Here is a 22,449-nt window from a genome sequence, read left to right on the forward strand (position 1 = left end):
TTTTAAGATATTAAAACAGTGAAAGTAGCTCTGTAACAGTTCTATAGGGAAAGGCCATTTTTGCAAAAGTATGAGTATGCACAATAAAAAATTCTGGAATTAAATGCACCAAAATATTAATAAGGCTAGGATTGGGTGATGATGTTACAGGTAAATTTTAGTTTTGTTTTTATTCTTCTGTGCTTTATAATGAACACTACTTCTGAAATTCAAAAATTTTTTAAAGGAAAAACTTATTACCCCATTGAATCAATTAGCACATACCTGGCATGCTTCTATATTTTACCTTTATAATCAGGATTTGGGGGAAATTTTAAAATGAAGAATTGAATGAAGAAATACAGAAATGGAACTGAACTTAGGAACAATGCTTCCTTCCCCTTTTCTTGCCAGGGACAGAAAATTATGTGGGCCTCAGGGAATGGCAAGCTCATATTTAGCTGGCACAGAAGTCTATTCAGTTTGATACTGAAAGAAAGGGGCAGGAGTCTATGGTTTCTACACTGCTGGGATGGAGTCGTCTGTCTCCTTCTCCAGGTCCCTTCCATTCTCAGATCTAAAATACAACAAGAGCAAGATGATAAAAGCTGTACATGCACACCTCCTGTGTTTCCAGAAGCCAGTGTTCTGCACGCACTCTCTTGGAAAGAAGATGCACACAGCAGCAAAGGTTGGCAACTACAGCCCTTAGAGGGCCTTCCAGTTTGAAACCAGAAACCTCTGCACAATGTTAAGTATTATCACCATTTCACAGGGAAGGAAGTTGACTCTGAGGTCAAGTGGCTCAGCCTATAATTATCTAGTAATGAATTTACTGTGATAGTTACACACTAGCCATTGCGTACCAGGATAAGGTTACCACTCTCTATTACTAGGCTATTCATGCTCTAGCTTTCACGAGAGAAGGGACAGATTTGCCTTGATCTATCTGCATTCTTCCACTTCTGGGATGAGCTCAACTGGCTGGTGTGTTAGAAGGATGGTCAGCGGTCACACAGAAGGCAGAAGCCAGCTGGCTCAGGAAGTGAACTCTTCCCCCCACCACTGACTCTTTATTTCCCTACCACAGAGAAGTGGCATTTTATTTACTCTTCTAACTGCTAGTCCTAGATGTTAACTACAGGACACATCTGCCTCTAAATAGACAATAAACTTGACTTATTGACTTCTTGGATGTGGTCATAAAAATTCTTGTCTAGCAGTGTCAACAGCTAAATTCCTTCCAGCCTTAATTGAGTCCCTGGGAACCTCCTCTTAGGATTTTTAGATGCCTATCCACTTGACCCTTTTGTATAAAAAATAAAAAATTAAAATAAACAGGTTTGTAAATATACTAGCAGACTCTACACGGTAGCTGTGTTCAAAAAGTTCATTTGCTCTCTTGCTCATTCATTTAAAAAATATTGGCTGGTTACTGTATTTGGTGCTGGGCTGGGCACTGCAGAAATAAACTATTCAGGGAGTTGAGTCTAATTTGGGAATTAGCCATATGCACAGGGAATTCCTGATGACAAGAGATCCCCATGTAACTTTAAAAAATTTTAATCCATTATGCTTTAAATGCTCTGAAATGGACTTATTTACAGTCTTAAATGAATCACTCCAGGGACGAACAACACTTTGGTGCAGCCAGGACGGCACCATTCTTGGTTTTATGGATCCAGAGCATGTTATTTTTAAGTAAGACATACCTATATTTGGGAATTCCACATTACAAGGATCATACTCCTAACTTTGACCCAATTACCTTTTAAAGAGGAAACTAGTTGCAGTGCTTCTCACGGTGCTGACATTGATCGAGGTTTCTAAATTCAGAATTGTTTTCCCAAGGATGTGAGAAAGAAGAGATCCAAGTTTTAGCCTGGGCCATGTCACTGATGAGTTATGTGGCCCTGGCAAATTACTTCATCTCTCACTTCAAGTTTTCCCATTTATAATACACACAGTTAAATCAGTTGGCCTATAATGCTTTTACAGTTCTGATTTTTTATAATTTTGTCATTTTAAAAAGTGTAAACCTTAAGAGATTCAAATGTATTAAGAAAGCTAGCATTTTAGAATGTTTAAATTGGAATTTTAAATTCCTTTGAAAGGAGAACTGGTCATGAAATGAAAGGCATTCCAAGAGTATGAGTGCAAGAAAAAGAAAAAAAGCCAACACAGAGATTTCTTAACAATCATAGCATTTTCTCTGGCTGATTATAGGAAGATCAAATTTTAATCATTACTGCTTTTTATTAGCCTTCACTGACAAGAGGAAATGGCCAATAAAATATGGTGCTTCATGAGCAGAATGCCCTCTTCAGAGAGATTCTTTACTTAGTACCACTTATTGGAAGATTGTTTATTTATTTATATCTTGTATTGTTCTAAAATACTAGAGAGGTCTGCAAGCAGCTCACTTCAGATTCCCCTACAAAACAGAAAAAAAAACTGTTTTAGTGATATAAAACGGATGTTTTTTAAGAAACTAAGAATCTCCTGTAAGCAGAATCAGTGTCAGCTTTTCAAAAAGACATTGAGAAATGACAAATTAGGCCAACTGAGGGAAGGAGTCCAACCCAGTGTTTACATACCATACCAGTGGGTGGTGTGTCGTGTTGAGAGGCATGCCAGAGGTCTACTGGTTGCCAAAAATGCCTCTTCTAGATGAAATCTGGTGTTTGGTGGGATATTTACCCTCACAGATGCAGACTGGTTCTCTTCTGGCTGTTTGGGTCATCCTGGTTCTTAGTTACATTACTCCCATTTGAATTATATTATTACCATTTGAACTGGTGTTAAATAAAAGTGGAGTGAGATGACTCAATGGGCTACTCTGGCTCTGCTCCTTATGACATGGCCAAAGCCGGGTCTGCCAGCAGTCAACTGTGGCCAGTGACCCTGGGAGGCCCAGAAGTGCCTACAGCTGAATCGCTGGCCCTGGTATGAGCACAGAAGACTTGTTTCTCAAGATATTTTAGAGAGGACATTGATGGATGAAACTTCCTGCTTAGGACCAGATGGGGGAGAAGTTGCACTGAAAGCACAGATTAGGAAGAAGGCGAATGAATGAGCAGCAAAGACAGCAGCAAGGCAATCGTCCTCTTTGGTATTTTATTGCAACGAGCTATTCTTCACAAATCTCACACTGTAAAGGAGACATCTGTGTTCTTGGAGAAGTACCTTAAAATAAATACCAACAAGTGAAAAAACAAACTAACTTTTTAAAGATCAACCTGAGTGGCAAGGAAAACGTGGTACAAAAATGGAAATGTGCTAGAAAAAAAATCATACCTGGAATTTACACAGTGCCTTATGCATACGAAGTAGTTATTTATGGGATCCCAGAATGCCAAAGACTTTATAAACAATCATAACTCATAAGCCTTTTAAGAGGTCCAGAGAGAGAGAGGAGGGCAAGGCCAATACCATCTTTTGCAAAAAAGGAAAACTGAGGCAGGAATATTTAGATTAATTGCCTAAGGTCAAAAAAATTAGTTGATTTAAAGTGAGAAGGAAAATATCCGGGGTCCAAGCCTGCATTCTCCTGTCTCAAATGTGCTGTCTCAGTCTGCAGCATTCGGGGAGTCTGACCCACTAGACTTGGATCACTGTGAAAAACGGCCTTTCATTTGCCCGTGGCAGCAGACAGCATTGCACTGGAGCATTTCCGCTCCAGGAAGCAAAATGCGCAGCAGAAAGTCTTTGGTATTCTTAAAAGCCCCAGCTTAATTTTATTAGATGGTTATTTAACCACAAGACATGGTATATAATGCCATGACAATGGTGGGGGAGGCAGGATGAGGTGGGTAACAAAATTTTGTCTAAGGATAAAAGCAGTCAGTGTTAGAGAAACAGGAAAAGGACAGAAAACAGCCCAAGAAAAGAGGCCAAGAAGAAATGAGAAGATGAAAAGGAACGGAAGTGGGGCAGGAAGTGAGAAGAGGCCAGTGATGTGGGAGGGAGACAGGAAGAAAAATTGATAGAAAGGAAAACACAAAAGAGACAAAAAGAGAGACAAGAAGAAAAATGTGTGGGGTGGATCTGGCTAGTTTTACTCCTTACTTTCCAACCACCTGTCTACTTATCTACTCAGGAAGTCTGTTTCAAATGCCTGTTGTCTTGCCAGTAGCTCTTCTTTTCCCATAGTAGGTTCTTACTTGGCCCCTCTAAGGGTAGCTGTGAGGGAGGTATGGAGGAGGGTTTAAAGGGTTCTCCAGATCTCACAATTTGCTGCAATCTTTATAACAAATCCGAATGATTCCCTCTATGTAATGCTTCCTTCTGAAGATCGCAGGGCTGAAACCTAATTTTTAGAGAACCATGGAGATCCTTTACCCAGATGGAAAGTTTGCCAATAAATGAGCTCACAGATAAATGGTTCTAGCCTGTAGAATGAAAGGTCATAGGCATCAATTGAAAGCCTACAGATACAATCACAATGAAATCAGGGGGTAAGTAATACTCAGTTATTTTTCCGATCAGCCCCCCACAGTACTTAATAAAATACTTTTTAGATTTTTGCACACAGTAGAAAATGAATAAACAGTACTGATGGTGACAAAGCAAGTCTATAAGGCTCTATAATTGAGTGCTCTGATCTCTTTCCAGTAAATGATCTCAGTGATTTTTCCCTTAGGGCAGTGGCCCTCAAATGCCATTTGATTTGTTACCGACCCATTCCACCCGTAAAATAAAAAGAAAAATCAAAGCCCACAGTCCCATGGCATTAATAGGCACAAATGTCAATTAAGGAAAAATTAAACTCTAGTGAGGTGAAAGGGATTTTGTGGAAATAAAGTAAATGCCTAATACTTCCCAAGACAGAAGCCTGACACTGTCATACTGCACAGTAAAAACACCCATGCTGTGAGGAACTAAGCAGTGCCAGGCTCGCTGAGGAGCCTCTGGGGTTTGCAGTCCACACCCTGAGAAGCAGGGTATTAGGAGTGTTGATATTGCTGAGGTTTTAAAAACTGAGGAGGCGGTAGCTGAGGGAGAGATTGGGGCAGGTGGGGAGGGGCTGGTCACGCCAGAGAGTCAAACTCCACCAAGCCCCAAGCCAGAATGAAGTGTTTTCACAAATGAAGTGTACTCAGAACCACCTTTGGAAATCAATCAGACTGCAGGCTCCGTGAGGACGGGAACTGTGTTTTTGTTCACTGCAGCCCCAGTCTCTGGCACAGAGCCTGGCGTTTAGCTGGCACTGATAAACACTGTCATATTATTTAATCAAATTCCAGACGAGAATGGAAAAGGTGGGTGCACCACAGCCCTGTGTTTCACCTTCCTTCACATAGACTTCCTTCTCGTCTCTCCAATAACCATATAAGGTATTAGATCCACGTTACTGTAGGGAATAGGAGCAGAAGGGGAAACCAAAAACTAACCTGGGGCTGAAACGGGCAGAGAGTACTTCATGTATCGTAATATAGCAATATTAGCTGCACATTATTTAAACAAGAGACTATGAGAAATGTTACGAATCGCTTAGGTGGATGTTTATTCTGTAATAAAGGTAATAACGTTTTTAAATGAAGTAAAATATTTTATGGTATAATCTTCTAAACAGAGAGCTACTCCTTATTAACTCTATTACTAACACATTAGCAATGGTGTACAGAGGCGGGCTGGAATCACGAGCTCCAGGGCCATAGTGTTGGCCTTCGATCCTAGTGCTACCGCGTGCTTGCTGTGTGACTTAACTGCTCTGTGCCTCAGTGTCTCCATCTTAAAGAGCATGATAATGCCTCTTATGATTATTGTGAAAAATCAGAAATTCATGTTAAAAAAAAGTAGAAAGTTATAAAAAGCATTTACCTAGTGCCTACAATAGAAAAAAAACTAAAAAGAAACCAGTATTTTTAACTTTTAATGATGGTTTTAAAGATTTTACAAATGATAATTGTTATTTTGAAGAATTTAATGATTATTTTTAATGGATACATACAAAATACCAGTTTATACAAATGTCACTTATACAACCGTTCTTATTATTTTCCTTTTTCCAGTGGTTCTGAACTTGCTGTGAAATCCCAGCTTATCTTATATCGCATAGCAGGCAGAACGATACAAATACAGTTTGCCCCTCCAATCCACAGGTTTCGCATCCACGAACTCAACCAACTGTGGACTGGAAACCGTATTTTCAATCCATGGCTGGGAATCCGCAGATGCTGAGTGCCGATTATATGCATTGTTCTATGCCATTTTACATAAGGAACTTGAGCATCCACAGATGAGGTCCTCTGAGGAACAACTGTACCCAGAAACTAAAACTTTACAAGTATTACCTGATATACATAATGCATGTCAATGAATTTTTGATATTAACCACTGAGAATAATAAGCACTAAATTCATTTTTTCCTGCTTTTCCTTTATTCTCAAGTCTGTTTAAGTACAACGTCTATCTTCACGAAGACAGTGAATTTGCCAGACTTTCACAGTTATGTTAAATCTCACAAGTAGTATTTTTAAACACCTTCAGAAAGTCCTAACTCCAATGATGGCCTTAGTCACTGCTTAGAGAATTCCCATGTGACTGCAAGTGCCCTCAGAAATACAGAACGTCCCTCTTTTCTGTAGTTCTCATGTATGACAAATATGCAAAAGACGAGATCCTGGTACGCAAATGAGGCTAAAACTGCGGTCTCCAACCTTTTTGGCAGCAGGGACGGGTGCTCCTATGAGAATCTAATGCTGGATGGCCTGAAGTGGAGCCGAGGCGGTGATGCTAGCGCAGGGGAGTGGCCGCGAATACAGACGCAGCTTCACCCTCCTATCCACTGCTCACTTCCTGCCATGCATCCTGTACCGGCACCGGTTCCTGGCCCGGGGGTTGGGGACCCCTGTGCTAAAATATTAACTACTTTTTTCTAAGTCAGTCTAGTATTTTATGGAAAAGTGTTTTGTTGAAACAAAAAGACGTAAATTTTTACACCTGAAAAGGCGCTGGCCTTCTAATAGAAATCCTAAACAAAAAGGTAATCAGATAAAGGTAATACCAATGGTACTTAACTTTCTGGCCTGTTTATCTCCATTTGGAAAAGGTGACCAACCATTTATATTAACTAAGACTCAAAATAAATTCCATCACTGGAATTGTTTCACCTGCTAATAATGTACTTGATATCCTGTTTCATGTAGTTAGTATACGGAAATTAAAATCTTAAATTAAGTAGTGATTACCACTTCTTCTCTAAAGCTATCTTCAGTTGCACTAATGTAATTTAGTTAGATGATAATAAAGAAGGTGATCGGAGGAGGTAAGAAATTAGCATACTTGAAATGTAAAAATAATTGAGGAGAAGGACGGTGGGAAAAGTCTATACACTCCAAGCCAATTGCCATTTGTTACTCTTAATTTAAAAATCTGTAAGAAAGCATCAAAATCAATTCAATTCAGTCTTAATGAGACAGCTCTAGCAGGAGCCTATTCACTGTACCTATTCTAATTAGCATGAATATGTCCTCAATGTCAAATCTAACAATACACTTAACTAAATTAATGTTAATCCTGTTAATACAGGATCATATCGGAGTTAGCAGCTCTAAAACAGAATTTGCGTATTAACATTTTGATAACAACTAGCAAATGAACTTAGGGCTGGAAAAGAGCTCGTTCATGATTGTTTCCCAAAAAAGGGAAACTGAGGCTCAGGGAGACTCAAAGGCCTGCTCAGGGCCCACAGCTGAAAAGCACCTGGTGAGCATGATTTCAACACATGCATGTGCCCAGTGATTTTTCTCTCTGCCATCTCCCCAGAGAGACCTGGAATTCTGTGCAGCCTTGTAAAACTAAATGGAAGTCAGATGATATCCCACCCAAATTATTAATGACGAATAGTGTTTGTTAAGACTCCACAATAGAAGATCTCAGGTACCCCTGTGGAGGTTATTAAGCACAATTTTTGCTTTTTAATTGCTACTTATGCTGAAATTACTACCCCTTCAAGATTTACATGAAGATAATCTGAAGATTTCGTTTGAGGTGGATGTCAAAACACATGCTAGTTGACCTTCATTCACACATATTTCCAAAGTGATATGAAGGGTATGGAATGAGGAAAATATGACAAATTGGAACTAAAAGACCCCCCAACTAAAATAGCTGCTAAAAAATGGTGCTCACCAATTCCCTAGTTTGGCTCTATAATGTTTAATATGTCCTAAATAAGAAGTTGTAAAATGATTAACTTTCAACATATGCCTATAAACGTTTACTTCAGCCTCGCTGGCACTGGAAATACTGAGGTGGGGAAGAACAGTCCCTGCTTTGAACTGGATGACACTAGAATATCTCCATGTTGTACTGGCATCTCCCCTGTTTTAATCTCCTAAAGGCTAGAAATTTGAAGAGCTGGGTTCGAGTGCTCCTGTACATGCCGGGTACCTGAAGTCACTACACCTCATCCTGTCATAGAATGAGAAGGAAGACCTCCTCCAGGGAATGCCTACATGTGTTCATGTGGAATCTTTTCTTTTCAGGAAAAGCTTACAACTTAGTAGCAGATGAAAAGCATAAAAAGGCCGTGCTGAGGGAGGGGGTTAGGGAGCAGGACAGGACCACCACCCTCTGCCAGGCCCTCCTCTCTCTGGAAGAGGGTGGATTGTCCAGGTCACTGAAGGCTGAAGAGCTCAGGCCTAGATTTTCGCAGAGGGGCTCCAGCTCTGGCAGCCACCGAGTCCACTAATAACAGTAAAGATAAGTGCCATTATGAAGGCTCTCTCATTGTGTGCGGATCACTAACTATACTCGACACCTGACATGCATGATCTCATTTAGCCTTTATGATCTTGTGACATTTCACTAAAAATGCCATTACAGGCATATTCCAATATTATGAAGCTCTAATCTTAGCAAACATTCAACTTTCTTCAATTAAGTCTGTTTTCCAGGTAGCAATAATGAAAGACCAAAAAAAAAAAAAAAAAAAAAAAGCCCTAAAAGCTGCCTCTTTTAAACATGGGGAAAATATACGAAGCTAATCTGAGGAATTAATGAGGGTATTAGGTGTCTAACATAGGACCACGGGTATAGTGAGGAAATAATATATTTTTTAAACAATCTAATCAAAATTATGCTCCATCTAGAATTCATAGCATAGAATTCTATTCTGGGTTTATATTACTAAAAACTTCACAAGATTCCTGTGGATTAATGGTTCACTTTAAAAGCAGACAAAGAAATAAAAGCTAGCAAAGAATATATATGTATAAAAAATTACAATTTCATTTATGTGACATGCCAGAAAAGGTACAACCACAATTCATCTACAGTGGCAGGAAGAAGCCCAGTGATTGTGTATGGGCTGGGACACGGTGGGGGGGCTGACTGGGGAGGGACAGAAAACTTTTAGAATGATGGAAATGACCTATATCTTGATTGGGGTGATGGTTACATAGGTATATACATTTGTAAAAATTCACTGAACTGTATACTTAAAATGGATGCATTTTGTTGCATAAAGGTGATTGAAAAAAATGTTCTAAGGAAAAAAAAAAAAAAGCAAGCACAAAATTTCCCAATTGGATGTTTAACCAAATCTCTTATCTCTTGCATTCTCCTATTGGGACTGACCTACTAAATTGCTATATGGGTTGAATTGTGTCCCCCAAATATTCATATGTTAAAGTCCTAACCCCCAGAAATACGGTCTTTGCAGATGTGATTAACATGAGGTCATCCTGGAGTATGGTGGGCCCTATTCAGATATGACTGGTGTCCTTATAAAGAGGGGAAATTTGGACACAGACAAGCACACAGGGAGAACACATGAATGTGAAGGCAGCGATCAGGGTGACGTGACTACGAGCCAAAGAACACCAAAGATTGCCAGCAAACCACCAGAAGCTAGAAGAGAGGCCTCACAGCTCTCAGAAGGAACCAACCCTGCCGACACCTTGACTTCTATCCTCCATAGCTGTGAGACAATAAACGTCTGTGGTTTAAGCTGTTAAGACAGTGTTACTTGGTCTGTGGTATGTTGTTATGGCAACCCTGAGAAACTAATATAATAGGGTGCATTTTTTTTCCCAGTTACATTAGGATTGGACACTTTAACCAACTGTAATTTTCTCAAGTGTAATCAAATCTAGATGGCATGTATCCCAGAGACAAGAATCCACCAGACTCTGCTGAATAGCAAATCTGCTCAGAGCCCATGAATAATAAAGGTTAGATTTTCTGAGCACTTATTATGCACCAGGCACTGTGGCAAGTGCTTTACTTGAGTCAACTCATTTAATCTCTGCGATAATCATAAAGTAAGAAGTAATATAAAACCATTTCCAGATAAACTGAGGCTGAAAGAGGTTAAGTAATTTGGCCAAGTCACAAAGCCAGTAAGATGAGCTCTACAGCAGATTTCAAGCATCTCCCATGGTGCCCGTATGTTGCTCCATGAATTCTAAGGTATTGGTGGCTGACAGTCATGTGGGTAACTTTTGTAGTTTCTAAATTATTAGAGATAAAGTTATTAGAGCTAAAATTATTTTAAATACTACCAATAAACTTTTATAAAGATATATTTTTTAAAGTTAGTAAAAATTATATTTTTCCTGGTGATGTTGCAGACTTGTGTTTTCCAAAATATTATAAGGAGTACTGATAGATATTACCAGAAGGGGAGGATGGCAAGCTAACGATCAAAAAAAATTTAGGAAACGGAGTTAAACAGGTTTTTTTTATACAGGGTTCCCAAGATGATGGCATTGTTCCCCAAACTTACCAGACCCAGAAACCCTATGTTTATAGATGCTTATTACTATAAGACCAGTGTTCCCCTCATTTACTTTGGGAAAAGTCAACTGTGCACAATGACTTACTTTCTCTTTGAACTTACCATGGGAATTGACTATTACAAGACTCCATTTCTGCATCTATGAAATGTGGATAATAATCGATGCATACTATTTCAAAAGGTTGTTGCAAGAGAAATTAGGTAACATACATATTGAAATCTAAAAAACTATAAACCCACGGTAAGCCTTGTGTGGTTTTGTGAAAATTTTAATATTTAACAGTTTTTGTGTTTAGAAAAAGTGTTGCGGAGCCTCCCTTAACGAACTACTTACTCTTATTTGCTCATGTAAGAAAAGCTTCCTTGTCTACGGCCATGCCACCCTGAACGTGCCCGATCTTGTCTGATCTTGAAAACTAAGCAGGGTCAGGCCTGGTTAGTACTTGGATGGGAGACCACCTAGAAATACTAGGTGCTGTAGGCTTTAGAAAATAATAATAAAGAAAAGAAAAGCTTCCAACAAATTGGAAAACACAATTTGTGGAACCAAGATTAAGGTTTAGGTGATTGAGCTCTGGCTGGTGCCATCTGGGGTCTGAGCACCCTCACTAGGAAACCCAGCTAAGACCCGTGTGGCTCCAAGCAGAGGCAGAGAATAGTCTGGACCCTGCAGTCCAGGAACATCTCAGCCAAACACAATTGGAGGGCTTCAGGAATGGCACTGGACACAAGGGTCTGGGTTAGGGATGTGTTAACTCAGGAACTTCTCAACTGTTACCTCTGTGGCTTCTAATGCAAAAGCCCTGAGGCCCCTTACTGCCTGGCCCCCCACCCTGGGTGTCTTGCTGCTGCCCTATTTAGGAGGTGCACCTAGGAGCCTGCTTTGAGGTGAGCACTCACCCTGACAACTGGATTGGGATGCTGGACCTCACCTGTGCCAACTGCCTGCTGTCCAGCAGTGGGGCTGCTTGTCACTGGGGAAAACGTCTAGGACCACATCCACCCTTACTCATCCACATTTGCCTGCTGAGGGTGCCATGCAGAAGGTGCCCACAGGCTTCCCTTGTTGTTTTCAGGCTTTGATAAGAGAAAAAAAAAAAAGACAACAAAGATTCCCCTGGAGTATAAAAAATGAGAATATTCTAAGTCCTGTTGTATTTCTAAAACATTCTGTCTCTACAGATAGAATTAGCTCCATTTAACTGTACATATGATTTTTATTTTTCCCTTGGTAATCATTTGTATTATTTATGAGCCCCCAAGTCCACACATGCTCAGGAATCAATATCCCCATGACATGATTCCACCTTCTTCCTATATTGTCCTAGCCTTTCCAAATGTTTGAGCAGTTGCCATACACACACACTTTTAAGAAAGCTCTACCTTTCAAAAACCATATGGGATACATGTAATACATTTGAATATGCATGTTAAATATCTGAATCCATAAGAATTCCTAAGAAAATGTACAAGTGGTTGTCTCTAGGGAGGAAAATGAGGAGCTGGGGGTCAGAAGTAGGCGGTAAGATTATTTGTGTTAAATGTTAACATGTACTGTGTTAAATTATAAAACATTTTTTATATTTTAAAAAAACCTACAAGTACAAAAACACATGTGCTCTTCTGGAGTTATTTGGTAGAGCAACAACTTTTATTCCTTCTCTAACAAAATGCCTTGATCTCACTGTTTATATGTACTGCCTGGATGAACTCCACCCAAAAGGTTCTCTGGAAAGAATGCTGAATATCAAGAGTTCATTTCTCTAAAAAAAAGTCTCTCCTAGAAAACTCAGCCAATCCCAGCCAACAGTGTCCAGAACCTTCCTTTGATGAGTCTGGCAAAGAACATTATTATCCAAACACCAACTTTCACAATCTTGGCTTATTTCTCACGTGCAACTCTCTACCAGGGAGGGCTTTCCAGAAGGCCTTCCAGGTTAAGAGGAAGGGACTGGCAGCTAACCTTCACTGTGCGCTTCAGTGTGCCAGGCCTGGTGCTAAAGGTGGTGCAGATACCCCCCTGCCCCACACTCATGAGGCAGGGCTACTAGTATGGCTACCTCACAAGTCGACTGTGTTTAGATTATGTAACCTGCCTCAGGCCTCACACGAAAACGCAACGGCACACGTGCTCTGATCCGCTTCACAATCTGCTTATTTGCGGGCTGACTTCTGTGACACAATTGCTGTGTAAGCCAGTTCTCGTAACTCCCCATCACCTCCAGTGATGTCCAACAGACTATTCCACCTCATTCCCTTCTTTTCATCCCAGAGTTAGACTGAACTAACTCGGTATTTCCCAAAGACTTTCTAAAATTTTTGCATAAGCTGTTTGCTCTGTTTAGAATGTTCTGCCCAGGGCGGGTCCCTTTATGCCTCTGAGATTCCTTTCCCCAAGGCCCCATCCCAGCAGCCCGACTCTCCCATGACCACCTGTCACGTCCCCTCGCTTCCATTTTCTGTAGAACACTTACTACTATACCATGTTTTCTCACTGTTACCTGTTTTTGTCCATCTCACACCTCCTAGAAAAGAAGTTCCGAGAGGGCAGGGCCCTAGCTGGTGTGGTGGATCGCTGCTATTTCCAGAGCCTACACACACCTACTATAGCACCTGTAGTAGGTATTTATTAAACAGTAGTTGAGAGATGTTGAAATTATTTCGATATCTCTAAACCCTGTTCCTCAGGGCGGGGGCCTTCAGCTTATAGTCCTGGAGGGAAAAGGCCAATCATTAACAGTATTCTCTTCTGGATGAAAAACAACCACCTAAGGATGCACAAAACTGTGAGTTGAATGAGAGAAGAGACCAGCAAGGAAGTAGCCCTTCCTTGACATTTCTAGCACCTGGAGGAAGGAGAGCGTCTCTTACACACGAGGAACCTCCTAGCCTCAGTTCATGACCTTCGGGTCACCTAGGGGTTCCTTCGGGTCACCTGTGGTCTGGACGGGCATTCCCAAACAGCAGAGACGCAGGGTTATTCCGGAGGTTATGCAAATGACTATTTTCTTGTTTCTAAATAGTTATAAGAAGTGAGTTTTAGTTAGTATTGGAAAACATAACCAGCACATCAAACCTGTGATTCCCTGACTACTATCTCGGGATGAGTCTAAAATAGACAACAGAAAGCCTATTTTAGGTACACACAAATACTGGCAAAATGAGAAGGAGCAAAAGTCATGACAGTGGTGCCCAGTGACGTTGGAGAAGCAACTCCTGTGTCTCTCCTGTCTCCTCCAAGGCCTCCAGAGGGATGCTGGCGCAGAGCTGGGTGAAGCCTCAGTCATGAGAACACTATGTGGACAAAGGAGTTTAATGGGGGTGGGGAAAGGGGGCTGCCCTGAAGAACTGCTATTTCGGTATAGTTCGCCTTGCACATTTCCCAGCAACTTTCAAACCTCAGAATTTATAGTTAATCAGTTTCTCCAAGCTTTAAAGGGACATATTTTCTGCAAGAAGTAGCAATGAGTAAATAGCAGGGCCCTAAACCCTAGTACTTTAACCCTTTCATCGCCAATCTACCTTTTTCTTTATTAAGGTCCCTGCCATGAACACTGTTGTCAGTACCTGTGAGAAGATACAGTGTTTTTTTTCTCTTTGGCTCTTTAGTAACAAAAACCTACTCTGCAATATACAGGAGAGACCCAGAACACGTCCTCAGCTGGAGGCCAAGGTCAAGAGAGAGTCTCTCTGCTTTTTCCTCCGTCACCTAAAAGGTAGGGGGGAAAAAAGCTTCTGGTGAAATGTTCACTGCAAAGAGTTTTTAAAAATGTTATAAAGTCATTATTCCAGGTCAGCGGTCAGTGACTGACTTTTTTTTAGGGTACAAAAGTACTCAAACCAAAACAAAGGTTCTATTATGAAGGTTCTATCAAGATCTTCGGAAAAGGAGAGACTGAAAAACAACTTTTATGTTACATAGAAGAGTATTACTACAAATAACAAATAGAAGGGAGAGATGAATAGAGGGAGCAGAGAGGAATATTAGGTTCGTGAAACTACTCTGAATGATACTACAATGGTAGATGCATATCATTGTACTTTTGTCAAAATCCATGGAATGTATACCACCAAGAATGAACCCTAATGTACACAATGGACTTTGGGTGCTAAGGAGGTATCAATGTAGGTTCATTCATTGTAACAATATACCTCTATCATAAGAATGCTGATAGTAGGGGGAGGGTATACCTATTTGGGGACAGGGAACATATGGGCACTCTCTGAATTTTCCACTCAATTTTGCTGTGAACCTAAAAGTGCTCCAAAAAAATAAAATTTATTAAGAAAAAAAAAATTTTTTTAATTATACTTATTGCAAGTCACAATAATTTTTTTCCCCAGAAAAGACCAGCATACAGAAACCTATCTTTTTCCCTTATGGGCATCTACCTCACTCAGGCCCAGTTCAGAGGGAAGTCTAGAAATCCTCTCCCTGCACATATGTACAATGCTTAAAACAGTTAAAGTGATCCTAACAAGAGCCTATCGGAATTCCAAGAAACTCAAGCTCTAGCATGTTCGTGGCACAGAAAGCAACTCATCGGTTCTCTTCCTGTTCTGAGAAACATTTTCTGACAGTGTTCCTATTTTATCTAGCTTTTCTTTCCTTAAAATGGGCTGCTACCTTGAACTTGATTCTCTGCCTTATCACTGACTCTTTCCAAATACAAAGAATGTTCACATTCTCCTGGTAAATGGGGATGATTCAGAGAAGTCAGTCTTTACCTTCTGTAGTTTTAGAAAAGTAAATAAAATAGTAATAAAACAACCAAAGCCAGTCACTCCACCTGTCCTTCTTATCATCTATTGACTCCCCCCCCACCAGCATGTAAACATGCCCAGGTCTTCCCCATCTTAAAAATACACAAAATCCCCCCCAGCCACTTCTCTGTCCCCCACCTACCTCAAGCTCCTGTTTTCCGGCTCCCTCTCTGGGACAGTCAAACGTGAAAGCGGCCACTCCCTTTCTGATGGCTATTCTCCTTCCTCAGCACTCATTGCTCCTTCAACTCACTCACACCAATATGACTTCTATCCACTGCCCATCACCCCCACAAAACTGCCTGGCAAAATGACTTAAGGCTTCCCTGTAGAGAAGCCAGAGGACATACAGTGAGGCCGCATCTGACCTGAAGTCTCAGCTACATTAACACAATCAACCACTCCCTTGGCTCCTAGTACACTATACCACACGAGTGCCCTACTTCCCCTCTGGCCCTTGTTGTGGCTCTATGCAAGTTTCTTGGGAGACCTGGTCTCCCACTACAATTTCATTCTAAACAAAATAATCCACCCTGAGTAGCTTTGATTAGCATCTACAAACTGGTGAAGTTCCAAATTCAACATCTTTAAAGCAGAACTTGCCACATTTCTCCAGTTCTCCTCCCACGGGCCCTGTTTCAATAAGCAGCAGTAGCATTTGCTTTGTCCACTGCCCGAACACCTTCTGTCCCCCCAACACCGATATCCATGTCCTATGGATTCTACTCCCCAAATATCCTGGAACCATCTTCTACTTCTCCCATTACTACCAACTATAACTTCCACCTTTGCTCTACTTTCTTTGCGATCAATCTATGGTCCCCATCTTAACTGAAGAAAACTTCTTTTAAAAAAAACAAGTTGCATTCTGTCCTTCTCCGCTAAAAGTCTTCCAAAACTGTCCAGACTATAAGATGAAGTTTGAAACCTTTTAACATGGCCTAGACACCACAGGCCCTTATCAAACCCTTCCTTCAGCTTTCTCTCTCACCACTTCCCCATCACTCTCTATGCACAAAAAGCCCACAGACTTCCTTTCTGTTCTGGAATATTCTGGAATGTTCTTTGGTTTTTTCTGTCTCTGAGCTTTTTCACTCAAGCACTTCCCTCTGTCTACCATATCTCTCAGATCACAATCCTTCTCTTCTCTGTTCTCTCTACACCTTCTGGAAGTGAAAACAAAGAATAAAAGCCCAAAGGAGAACAAAAACCAAGAATAGACCAGTTAAAAAAAAAAATTACCTAGAAGGAAAAACAGACTGGTAGGTTTACATCCTTTTCTTAACTGTACGTTGCCCTCTCAGACCATATTAAATCTAAAAGAAAATGTAACCCAAGGAAGTTATGCCTAAATCAGAACAGAATAAATTCCTAAATGGTATTAAACAACTGTGAGTACTGATTTTATTTTCCATAGCTATGAACAATCAAAAAGGTGTCTGATGTCCACCATCAAATCTTGTAAAAGTAAAATGGGATTAGTGACAGTAGTCATTGGTATTTCTTAATACAGTATATATCCTAAAAGTAATAGAATTGACATGAGTGAGAAGAGGTCAAATAGCAACTATAAAAACCAAAGGTAGACAGTTGGACAGACAGACACAGATTCTTATAACCCAAGCTACAATACTGGCTACCTAAAGTTGGAGTTCTTTCCCTATGAAATTCTCAATTGTGTAATGTCGACTCTATAATTAGAGCAAATATTATATATTGGATGATTCTGTAAAATCAAATGCATAACTTCACAAAAGAGTTTCTCTTAGTTGTTATGGGGTTCAAGGTTAAGCCAGGGAAAGAAAGCCAGGAGAAATGAGGGATATAGAGAAAGGAGAAAGGAAAGAGAATCGGAGAAGGCTTGAGATAGAGAACACTGACTGGTCCAGCCATAAAGCACAGAAGAGGCTGAAGTCCAGGTTTGGTGACATCAGGGCAAATCTTAGTTCTGCCCCTCCTTCATCGGTAGATGACACACCTTGACAACTAGGACCACAACTCTACTAGGAAGGCACTGCTACCATCACCACATTTAATGTGGCTGGTGATTTATTTGGGTGTAAGCGATTTCCTCTGCGTGCTAAGAAATTGACAGAAGAGAACAAATTAAATTTGGAGCAGACTCAGTAGAGAACTTGCCTTAATCTTCAGGGGCACTGTCCTAATCTGACCGACTCTTCAGAGCATAGCACAATGCCAGGCACACAGTTGGTGTGTGACAAATATTTAGGGAAAGATGTGTTTTTTTCTTATGTGCTTTTGAGGAGCATTTCATTTCTAATCTTCGCAGCTAAAGAATTAATTTTCATTTTTTTCAAATAAGGGCAAAATATTTAGATCCTTCCTGCTCAGGGCTAGAAGGGTAAATATTATAAATTAACCCTAAGATGTTATTATAAAATATTTATATTGATTTCTACAAATACTTTTGAGCACCTAAAATGTGTCGACCACTGTGCCAGGCACTGGGAACAGAACAGTGAGCAAAACAGGCAATGTCCCAGGAATAAGACCCATGTGAAAGGTAGAATGAATAAAATTCATGAAAATGTTATCACTCTGAAAAAAAATATTCGACTATTAGTTTTTGAAGGGCTACTCTGCATATAGCAAAAAGATAAAATTACCCTAAATCAATTACAGGTTAAAATACATTAAGCCAGACACATTACCTTATATATCATATTAAGTACTGTAAAAATTACATATATATATACACCCTTAAAACATATCAATCCCAACCAGAAATGGCAACAGACACTGTAAGTATACAGCAAGGTATGTTTAATTTTCAACAACCTGACACGATATGTCATCAAGGACAGACGACGACTCTAAAACAGAATTTCTCTCAGTGTATTTAATTTACAAATAACTAACTTATAAAAATTTGATTTGCAGACCTTTTTTGCCCAGATAGAGTCATAGGTTCTTAGAGCGAAAAGGAATCTAAAGGTCACCAGACCAGGTATTCCAGTAATAGCCTTCTTACTGAGAAGGGCTTCTCCTAAATTGGTTTATGTGAGTTAGCCTGATTAACCAAGCCTCAGTGAGGCTAGGATACAGTTTAGCACTATTTAGCCAGCAGCAGCCACACAAGCTGATCCCTCATTCTCAAATGCTAATCTCAGGATTCCTTAGCATCACAAACAAGTACCCCCTATGTTAATATTTTCTCTTGATTCCATCAATAATACCTTAGCTACTTTCTTTCACGGGAGAGGAGAGAAAAGCGTGCATTTTCTGATCTAACTATTCAGCAAGGATGTTTGGGAAAGTATGTACCCAAGAGAAAAGAGACCTTGGTCCCTTAGCCACTCCTGCAGCATTGGATGGTGCAGAAGAACTATGCCCAGGATTAGAATCAACTGAATAGACTAGAACAATCTCATTGTAAAGGTTACCCAAAACCTAGCAAGTGAGGGGAGGGAGCTTTGTTGACCAGGAAAGACGCTGAGCCTCTGAATCAGGATCAAGACTCTGGATCAAAGTCTGCTACTCAGTCTCTCTGGGCTTCCATTTCCTCACCCCTCTACAAAGTCGAGGTGGTCAGATGTGTTATTCACTCTGAGTTCTTAAGAAAGGAACTCTGTTAACACCCATTCTATACAGTTTACCTCTCCTTCCACTAATATTTTAATCAAGGTAACTGAAAGTGTGATGTTGTTCGTGCAAAAATGAACACCTTTATCTGGAAGAGCGGAGACCAGTCACAGCTCAGTCTGCTCTGGGCTCATGCAGAGCCTCACCTGTGATCTTGTTAGCACGAGGGTGGGACTCAAGTGATTGGAAAGGAGATGGCACATCAGAAGGAGGGAGGAGCCACCCTGTCACTTAGGTCTACATTAGTGCTAGTTTTGTTAGTTTTAATGTCTATCACTTCCATTTGAATGTCAAATCCATGAGAAATAAGACATTCTGTCTTGTTCTTTACTGGGTCAACAGACGACTAACTAGCACATAGTAGGTGCTCAGTAAATATTGACTGAATAAACGGACAAGTAAGAGGCCTGGGATATAGTCCGTCCTGGGTTTGCCATTCACCAACTGTACTTCCTGGGGCAGGCTACTGAATCTCTATACCCAACAACATTGTTATGAGGATTAGATGGAATTATTTACACTGAGGATTTACAGTAACATATTACATATTGCTAGGGCCCATGACAAGCTACCCCAAAATATCCCGCAGTAGCATACTGATTATTTTGAATTCAAGTTACTTGACCAACGGGCCTATGCCAGAAGGGCACCTTAACCCTTGTTTCATTGAATACAGGAAATAAATCACCCATGTGACAGGTGTCCACCCTGCACCTGGAAGACATCCCTTATTGTTAAAACAACTCAGAACCGAAAAGTGTGTGTAATCAGATCTTCTTGCCACTTTTCTAATTTACTACTTCGTTTAAATTCCTAACGGATACCCAAACCTTGCTTAAGATTCCTTTCTAATGAGCGCTTTTTTTGTCCTGTCAATGTCTCACAAATTTGTCTAAAAAGTTTTAAAAGGTACATGGTTGAATCCCTTGAGCCTTATGATTTGAGCATCATATTTTGATTCTTCCATGCACATATATTAAATGTTTTTTTTTTCTCATGTTAAATCTAAGCTTGTATTAATGTTATCACTTCATTACTAGTCTGGCCGTAACAACTAAAGAAGGGTGAAAGAGAGGAATTCTCCCCCTTCCTGACAACATATATGCTAGTTATTGTAATGGTCATGGGGAGGGATTATTCAGGATGAGGTATAGCTCTGATACCAAGCAATGCATTGAAGGCTAATAACTAATTACAATTCATATTTCACGATGCAGATATTTACTGACTTTATTTCTAAACAAGTTGGTATAAACTAAAACTAAAATGTGAAATTATTTTAAAACTTATGTAAGTTGAGCAAGTATTTTATTTGTCAAGCAGGAAAAGAGAGTTAAGAGAATGACATAATCTCTCTCAAATTAGCACTTTAACACAAAGAATGCCACTGTTCTATGCAATACATTGCCAGAAAGTTTCGCATTCTTTATTGTATCTGGATGAGATCTTTTCTGGTTGTAAAGTGGCCATTAGAATGTTTTTAAAACTATTTTAAAAAAAAAAACACCCTGAAATTTATTATCTGGTCATATGTATTGCTTTTAATGGTAGAAATTTAAAAGATCCTAGTTGTATATTCTATCCAATTAAGATATTTGTTAATTCAAACAAATTTAGAATATGATTTACTAGCATCACAACATTCTAATGAAAATTATAGAGACTGATTTCTATAAATTCATTGTTTTTTTCTGTTTAAAATCTGCTTAATCTGTTAGTCCAAAATTGATCCTTTAAATATTTTATATAAAGTGTCCTCTTCATGATATAACGAGGAGAGAATAAAAGCTTGATTTAATTATTTTTATATTTTAGTGAGTTACACACTGGCTCAAACAGGGATATACTAAGAATTTAATATACATCTTCTCTAAACTTCAGTTTTTTAATTTACCTTTTGATTACTGTTATTTTTTTACCACAGATGTGGGTTCTTCATCTGGTTTCTTTACATATTTCCATTCTTTCACCTGTGTTTATAAATGTTCTGTGAATTTTTGGATCCCTTGCCTTAGCTATAAAAGAAAATATTGAGGATAAGCTGTAAAATGCATATAATCCCTCCACTTTTTCTTTAGCCTGTCAGTGATCTCTAACCAACAGAAATTTTTTTAGAAAACATTATCAGTTATTGAGCACTTACTATGAGTTTTACTAGTCACAACAGTAGCAGTCCCACTATCCTCATTTAATAAATGAGAAATTAAGTAACTTGCCCAAGGCCATTTAGGTTAATTATTCACGTAACTTTAACTTGGTCTATCCTTTGGTTAAGTCTAGTTAGAACTGATAGAGAATATTGGTTTTGCTCCCAACTTCCCATTAAGACTGGAGGTACCTTAGCTACGTACCTCCTCTTTTCCTTTTTTTTTTTCCTACTGTGTCTTTTCTGAGTTTTCTATTTTGCTCCTGTATCACCAAAGTGTCCTTTAGCCTTTGGGTTAACTACATGTCTTTGGTTGTCACTTCCCAAGGATGTGTTTGCAATAAGAAGTCAGGTGACCCCAGGACGACAGAATCTGTTTCACTTGCCTGTTCGGGCTGGCCGAGAACTGTCTGCCAAGAGCAGCATCCAGGGAAAAGCCTCCACAGGAAGGCCTGTCATCCTGTGCCAAGGGGTAAAGCCTTGCCCCACAAAGCATCTTAGTATTATTAAACATTTTCTATTTGTCAGGCACTTTATAGTCATTTTTATTGGTTCTTTTTACTAGTCATAACTACATCAGAACTGTATTCACTTTTCTTTTAATTAAGTGCTCCGAGTGAAGTGGAAAAGACTGAGGGCCTTGGGGAGCAAGTCTTCAATTGCCAAACAGCCGGGCGCAGACAGAAAACCGCAGAGACCCGCCTGCTCCCGGTGCGCGTCAGACCCGACTAGGAGGAGCTGGTCAGCACTCAGCCACTGCACAAAAGGCTCCATGGGGAGCTCGACTTTATATTAAGAAAAGATCCTCAAATTACTATAACTGTCAGCTACTGACGTCTTGAGCATGTGCTGACATTTGGAAGACTGTGCTAGTCTGTGTCATTCTAATCTAGAATATTCCCTTTTATTTTCCTGAAATGAAAAGAGCACAAAAACCAGTGTCCTTTTTTATTTTTCTTTAATGCCTAACTACATAGCTTGCTTTTATAATTTTAGCTACAAATTATAGCTAAACAAAAAAAAAAGTGCCACTGTATAAGAAGGGCTAGACCTGGAGTTTGAACTGAAACTTTAACTGTGCTCCTTGGTAGTGAAGTAAACCTGAGAATTTCTTAACCTTTGAGAGTCAGCTTTTCTCATCTGCAGAACAGATACAATCACAGTTCCTATCCTCTCCCCTCAGCTTGCTCATACTGTATATAGCGTATCA

At 39.8% G+C, this 22,449-nt stretch overlaps 1 protein-coding gene and 1 pseudogene across 3 annotated transcripts in view; one reads left to right on the forward strand and one right to left on the reverse strand.

Moving 5' to 3' along the window:
* KCTD1 (potassium channel tetramerization domain containing 1) overlaps positions 1-22,449 on the reverse strand; it is a 170,552-nt gene that overhangs the window by 51,271 nt on the left and 96,832 nt on the right. The gene's annotated exons all lie outside the window — the stretch shown is intronic.
* Positions 11,092-11,210, forward strand: LOC118610273 (annotated as a pseudogene).

The sequence above is a fragment of the Rousettus aegyptiacus genome, unplaced genomic scaffold (assembly GCF_014176215.1).
Source record: "Rousettus aegyptiacus isolate mRouAeg1 unplaced genomic scaffold, mRouAeg1.p scaffold_m13_p_12, whole genome shotgun sequence".
NCBI lineage: Eukaryota > Metazoa > Chordata > Mammalia > Chiroptera > Pteropodidae > Rousettus > Rousettus aegyptiacus.